The following is a 7494-nucleotide window of genomic DNA, read 5'->3' on the forward strand; positions in this document are numbered from 1 at the left end:
ACTATTTAAAAGAGAAGTTGAAATTACTGTATTGTAGCGGTGTGCTACAAACAGCGCTAAAATTACGACACGGAGTCGGTAACTGCAGTCGAAGGAAAAACTTTATTCCAAAAACTTCAGCCTCACTTTTAAGCCTCTGTCAACCGGCCCCCCATGGCGAAGAGGCTCCAAAGCTCTGTGCTCGCAAACCCCCGTAGGCTATCTAATTGTGAGTCGGTTCGCATACGCTAGGAAATGAGCCGCCACATAACCCCCCCCCAGAACCGGCGATACACCCCCCAATGTCCACAGCCTGGGCCAGAACCTGCTTGGGAGGTCGGCCTCTGCGCCGAGGCGCCGGAAACTCGGCCGGTTGCGCCAGGTCCACATGGGCCGGCTTGAGGCGGTCCACCGTGAAAACCTCCTCCTTCCCCCCAACGTCCAGCACGAACGTGGACCCGTTGTTCCGGAGCACCGTAAACGGCCCCTCGTATGGCCGCTGCAGCGGTGGCCGATGCCCGCCCCTTCGTACAAACACAAACTTACAGTTCCGTAGGTCTTTGGGTACGCAGGTCGGGTGCTGCCCATGCTGTGAAGTGGGTATGGGGGCCAGGTTACCGAGCTTCTCGCGAAGTCTGCCCAGGACTGCAGCGGGTTCTTCCTCTTGCCCCCTCGGGGCTGGTAGGAACTCCCCGGGGACGGCCAGGGGCGCGCCGTATACCAACTCGGCCGACGAGGCGTGCAGGTCGTCCTTGGGCGCTGTGCGGATGCCGAGAAGGACCCAGGGAAGCTCGTCCGCCCAGTTGGCTCCTCGCAGGCGGGCCATGAGGGCCGACTTCAGGTGACGGTGGAAACGCTCCACTAGCCCATTCGACTGTGGGTGGTAGGCAGTGGTGTGGTGCAGCTGAGTCCCCAAAAGGCTGGCCATAGCTGACCACAGGCTGGAGGTGAACTGGGCGCCTCTGTCGGAGGTAATGTGGGCTGGTACACCAAAGCGGGATATCCAGGTGGCGATCAGGGCTCGGGCGCAAGATTCGGAGGTGGTGTCGGTGAGCGGGACCGCCTCTGGCCATCTTGTGAACCGGTCCACGATAGTCAGGAGGTAACGCGCTCCGCGCGACACTGGCAGGGGGCCCACGATATCCACATGAATGTGGTCGAAACGCCGGTGGGCGGGATGGAACTGCTGCGGTGGGGCTTTGGTGTGCCGCTGAACCTTGGCCGTCTGGCAGTGCATGCACGTCCTGGCCCATTCACTGACCTGTTTGCGGAGTCCGTGCCAAACGAACCTGCTGGAAACCATCCGGACAGTTGTCCGGATGGAGGGATGCGCCAAGTTATGAATGGAGTCGAAAACACGTCGCCGCCAGGCTGCGGGGACGACCGGACGGGGCTGGTTGGTGGCGACGTCACAGAGTAGGGTCCTCTCACCTGGGCCTATGGGGAGGTCCTGGAGCTGCAAACCAGAGACTGCAGTCCTGTAACTCGGAATCTCCTCATCTACCTGCTGTGCCTCTGCCAGTGCCTCAAAGTCTACCCCTTGGGAAAGGGCATGAACGGTAGGGCGAGAGAGCGCATCCGCCACGACATTGTCCTTACCCGAGACGTGCCGGACATCCGTTGTGTATTCAGAGATGTAGGACAGGTGGCGTTGCTGGCGGGACGACCAGGGGTCGGACGCTTTCGTAAACGCAAAGGTAAGTGGTTTGTGGTCCGTGAACGCAGTGAAGGGCCGACCTTCTAGGAAGTACCTGAAATGCCGGATTGCCAGGTAGAGCGCCAACAGTTCCCGGTCAAAAGCACTGTACTTGAGCTCGGGTGGCCGCAGGTGTTTGCTGAAAAACGCCAGGGGTTGCCAGCGACCTGCGATGAGCTGCTCCAGCACCCCACCGACTGCCGTGTTTGATGCGTCCACTGTGAGGGCGGTAGGGGCGTCCATTCTGGGATGTACTAGCATTGCGGCGTTCGCCAAAGCTTCCTTCGTTTGAACGAAAGCGGCGGCGGACTCCTCGTCCCAGGTAATGTCCTTGCTCGGACCCGACATCAGGGCGAACAGGGGGCGCATGATCCGGGCAGCTGAAGGGAGGAAGCGGCGGTAGAAATTGACCATACCTACGAATTCCTGAAGGCCTTTGACCGTGGTGGGTCGGGGGAAGTGGCGGACCGCATCTACCTTAGCGGGCAGAGGGGTTGCCCCGTCTTTAGTAATCCTGTGGCCCAGGAAGTCAATGGTATCAAGTCCGAACTGGCATTTGGCAGGGTTGATTGTAAGACCGTACTCACTCAGTCGGGCGCAGAGTTGACGGAGGTGGGACAGATGCTCCTGACGACTGCCGCTGGCTATGAGGATGTCATCCAAATAGATGAACGCGAAGTCCAGGTCCCGTCCCACCGCGTCCATTAACCGCTGGAACGTCTGTGCGGCATTCTTCAGGCCGAACGGCATGCGGAGGAACTCGAAGAGGCCAAACGGGGTGATGAGAGCCGTCTTGGGGACGTCGTCAGGATGCATCGGGATTTGATGGTACCCTCGGACAAGGTCGACCTTGGAGAAGATCCGGGCGCCGTGCAGGTTTGCCGCAAAGTCCTGAATGTGCGGCACAGGGTAGCGGTCCGGTGTGGTAGCCTCGTTCAGCCTGCGGTAGTCGCCGCACGGTCTCCAGCCCCCCGTCGCTTTGGGCACCATGTGCAGGGGGGAAGCCCAGGGGCTGTCGGACCGCCGGATGATCCCCAATTCCTCCATTCTCTGGAACTCCGCCTTCGCCAGTCGGAGCTTGTCCGGGGGAAGCCGCCGAGCACGGGCATGGAGGGGTGGTCCCTGTGTCGGGATGTGGTGCTGTACGCCGTGCCTGGGCATGGCTGCTGTGAACTGCGGTGCCAGAACCGATGGGAACTCCGCCAGGACCCTGGTGAAGTCGTTGTCGGACAGCGTGATGGAGCCGAGGTGAGGGGCTGGCAACTGGGCCGCGCCCAGGGAGAACGTCTGAAAGGTCTCGGCGTGTACCAGTCTCTTCCTGGGCAGGTCAACCAGCAGGCTGTGAGCTCGCAAAAAATCCGCACCCAGAAGCGGTTGGGCTACGGCGGCCAGTGTGAAGTCCCACGTGAACTGGCTGGGGCCGAACTGTAGCTGCACCTGACGGGTGCCATAGGTCCTTACTGTGCTGCCATTCACGGCCCTCAGGGGGGGACCCGGTGCCCTGCTGCGAGTGTCGTAACTTGTCGGAGGTAAAACGCTGACCTCAGCCCCAGTATCGACCAAAAAGCGGCGTCCCGACCTGCTATCCCACACATACAGGAGGCTATCCCGATGGCCAGCCGCCGTAGCCATCAGCGGCGGCTGGCCCTGGCGTTTCCCAGGAACTTGCAGGGCGGGCGGCAACGGCGGGCTTCTGCGCCCCACCGCTGGTGGTAGAAGCACCAGTGGTCATTGGGCCGGGGGTTAGTGGGCTCTGCGGCCGGGCCTGGACTGGTTTGCTGCTGGGAGTGTGGCTGGGAGATCTGTGCGATGGACGCCCCGCTCACCTTTTTGGCGTTCCACAGCAAGTCCGCCCGGGCTGCCACCTTCCGGGGGTCACTGAAATCCGCGTCGGACAGCAGCAGGCGTATGTCCTCGGGCAGCTGCTCCAGGAATGCCTGCTCAAACATGAGGCCTGTGTGTCCCTCGGCCAGAGACAACATCTCGTTCATTAAAGCCGATGGAGGTCTGTCGCCCAAGCCATTCAGGTGCAGTAAACGGGCAGCCCGCTCGCGCCGTGAGAGTCCGAAAATCCTGAGGAGCAGGGCTTTGAATTCCGTGTACTTGCCGTCTGCCGGGGGCGACTGTACGAACTCCGCGACCTGGGCAGCTGTGTCCTGGTCGAGGGAGCCCACCACGTAGTAGTAGCGGGTGTCTTCTGAGGTGATCCGGCGAACGTGGAATTGGGCTTCGGCTTGCTGGAACCATAGGTCCGGGCGCTGTGTCCAGAAACCCGGCAGTGTCAACGAAACCGCATGAACAGAGGCGGCGTCGGTCATTTCTGGTCCAAAAATCGTTTGGACCGTCGGGGTCACCAATTGTAGCGGTGTGCTACAAACAGCGCTAAAATTACGACACGGAGTCGGTAACTGCAGTCGAAGGAAAAACTTTATTCCAAAAACTTCAGCCTCACTTTTAAGCCTCTGTCAACCGGCCCCCCATGGCGAAGAGGCTCCAAAGCTCTGTGCTCGCAAACCCCCGTAGGCTATCTAATTGTGAGTCGGTTCGCATACGCTAGGAAATGAGCCGCCACAGTATCAATGAAAACTGCAGTGGCAGATGCAGTCAGAATTTAAAGTGAGTGCGAACAAATTGCAATGTCTAAACAGAAACCTGCAGGCTTAATCAAATTGTGTTACTGTTGTGGCAGGGGTTGACCTACACCAGACCAATTCACGTTTAAAAGGCAAAATTTGTTGAAAATGCAACAAAGTAGGATGAAAACAGGTCAAGCAGACAGGATAAAAAACACTTATCTGCAGGTTGTTGAAGAAAAATCTGTGAACTAGGTAGCCTTGAGATTTACAATGTGAAAACAGACAAGCAATATGGCTTACACCAGAAGTGAATGACAAATTAATTAAAATGGAATTGGTTTCAGTCATTACACAAAATGAGTTTGAAAGGCATTTCAAAAATACTGAACTGAAGCCTGCAGATGTCCAGTTAAGAACTTATACTGGAGAAAAGATAGTTTCTGTGGGAATGACATTTCTAACAGATTGCTTGTATGTGGTTAGAACATGAAGGGGCTGTGATTAGCTCAGGCAATAACTTGAATGGAGATCTATTCACCATTTGCTTGCCACACATCCTGCAACAGAGTCAACTGAAAGTGAATTAAGAAATGTACTGGATCATGCCACAGCAGTATTCAAGGAGGGCACTGGAAAACTCAAACATATCAAGGGTAAAATAGTGTTAAATGAGAATGCCACATCCAAGTTTTGCAAAGCCCATCTGGTTCCTGATACCATCCATGATAAAGTAGCCAATGAGGTACATTGCATGGAGGCGAAATTAAATCTTTCCAAGATTGAGTGGAGCCCAGGACCAATGCTAGTGGTACCAGTAGCCAAAGATGGGTCTGTCAGGATCTATGGTGATTTTAAAGTCACCATCGAGCTAGTACTTAAAGTAGATCAATACCCTCTGTCCATGATAGAGGATATCTTCGCAAACATTTATGGAGGAAAACACTTCATCAACAAGGACTTAGCTGAGGTCTATCTACAGATGGAGATGGAAGAAGACTCCAAAGTGTTCCTCACCATAAAAAACTCAACAGTTTTGTTGCTATAATAGGTTTATTTTATCTGCATCTGTGCTCTGGCAGAAATCTATGGACCAGGTGCTGCAAGGCTGCCCAGGCTGTTAGTGTTGCCTGGGTGACATCATTGTTACTGGATAAGAATGAGGATGAGAAGCTATATCTCCAAAGCTCAAGGCAGTATTAAAAATAATATAAGATTGTGGGCTAAGAGTACAACACAACAAGTGTGAATTCTTTAAACCAGAGGTTCTCACATGCCTTCTGGCAAACTCTAGCTGGAATTTCATGTTTTTTTGTCCCAAACAGTGGCTTTTTCTTTGCCACTCTCTCCTAAAGCTGTAACTGGTGAAGCACCTGGGCAACAATTGTAGGCACAGTCTCTCCTGTCTCAGCCACTGAAGCTTGTAACTTCTCCGGAGTTGTCATGGTGGCCTCTCTCACTAGTCCTCTTCTTACAATCACTCAATGTTTAAGGACGGCCTGTTGTAGACAGATTTACAGTTGCCATATTCTTTCCATTTCTTGATAATTGACTTAACTACTCCAAGGGATATTCAGTGACTTGGAAATTTTCTTGTATCAATCTCCTGACTTGTGCTTTTCAATAACCTTGTCACAGAGTTGCTTGGAGTGTTCTTTTGTCTTCATGGTATAGTCTTTGTTAGGATACTGACTTACCAGCAGTGGAGCTTCCAGATGTTGGTATATTTTTACTACAATCAATTGAAGCAGCTTGACTGTACACATCTCAAAAAACAGATCTCCATTTAATTATGTGACTTCTAAAACCAATTGTCTGCATCAGTGATGATTTGATGTGACATAAAGGGGGTGGGGTGGGGGAAATACTTATGCATCAATTTAGTGCTCTATATTTGTAATGAATTTAGATCACTTTGTAGAGATCTGTACTCACTTTGACACCAGTCTTTTTCTGTTGATCAGTGTCAATAAAAGCAATATTAAATCCACTGTGATTCAATGTTGTAAAACAATAAAACCTGAAAACTTCCAAGGGGGTGAATACTTGTATATATAAAAAAAGGTGCTGCACTCTCCACTACACATCTACAGAAGTTTGTCAAAGTAGATGTTATGTGGAATCTTCGCAAACTCCCCATGAAGCAGAGGCGCTGCTGCAATTGCACTTACGTGCTGGAGTTAGGACAAGTTCTCCAAAGTGATACCGAGGAATTTAAATCTGCTGATCCTTTTCACCTCTGATCCTCCATTGAGGACTGGCTCATGGACCTCCAAACTCCTCCTCCTGAAGTCAACAATCAGTTCCTCGGTCTTGCTGACACTAAGTAAGAGGTTGTCATTGTGGCACCTAGCCAGATTTTCAATGTTCCTCTTATATGTTGATTCGCCACACTCCCCTGACCGGGCCCAAAACATTGGTGTCATCAGCCTACCTGAATATAGCAACTTGGAAGGTTAGATAGTAAAAAAACATGATAATGTTGTAAGTAAAACACAATCTTACATTTCATATTTTAAAATAAATAATCTTTACTGTGTGGGCAAGTGTATGATCCAATTAAAGATGAATAAGAATACTTAAGACTGTCTAGTTATGAAATTTTCCCATTCTTAAGTGAGGAATTGTCTTGATGCTCATAGGATATGTAAAAGTGAAGCCAATTAGAACTTTAATTAAGAACCAGAGTCACTTTCAACACATCAAATGCACGTTATGCAACAATAAACCTTATACTATTAAGCTTGAAACAATTCAGTGCTGGCAGCGACTCTTAAATTACTAGCTCCCCGTCATCAAGATTCCATACAGCATCTTTAACAGCAATATGACCCAGGTTCACAGGAATATTGAAAGCATTGTATATTCCTGCATAGGGAAATAATATGTCATTTAACATAAATAGAAGGAGTAGGTTATCATGATTACCAAACAATACAAGTCTATTTCTTAAATGTACAGTAATTAGTGATTGAATACTCAGTAGTGAGTCCTGACAATTCATTACTCTCAGGGTGAAATTTCTTTCCACATCTGGCCTGAATGATTAACACCCTATTTTGAGATTATGATCCTTGGTTGTCTGAGATGGAATAAAATCATCCTGGCATCTAAGTGTAACTCAGAATGGTTAATCTCCCTTTACACAACAAATTGGCCAACACATCAATCAACCTGGTGAAACTCCACCAACTGCTATCAAAACATTGGTCAAATTTAAAGTTGAGACAAAGGAGTATTTAAAAT

This window comes from Hypanus sabinus, chromosome 11, assembly GCF_030144855.1.
Source record: "Hypanus sabinus isolate sHypSab1 chromosome 11, sHypSab1.hap1, whole genome shotgun sequence".
Taxonomy (NCBI): domain Eukaryota; kingdom Metazoa; phylum Chordata; class Chondrichthyes; order Myliobatiformes; family Dasyatidae; genus Hypanus; species Hypanus sabinus.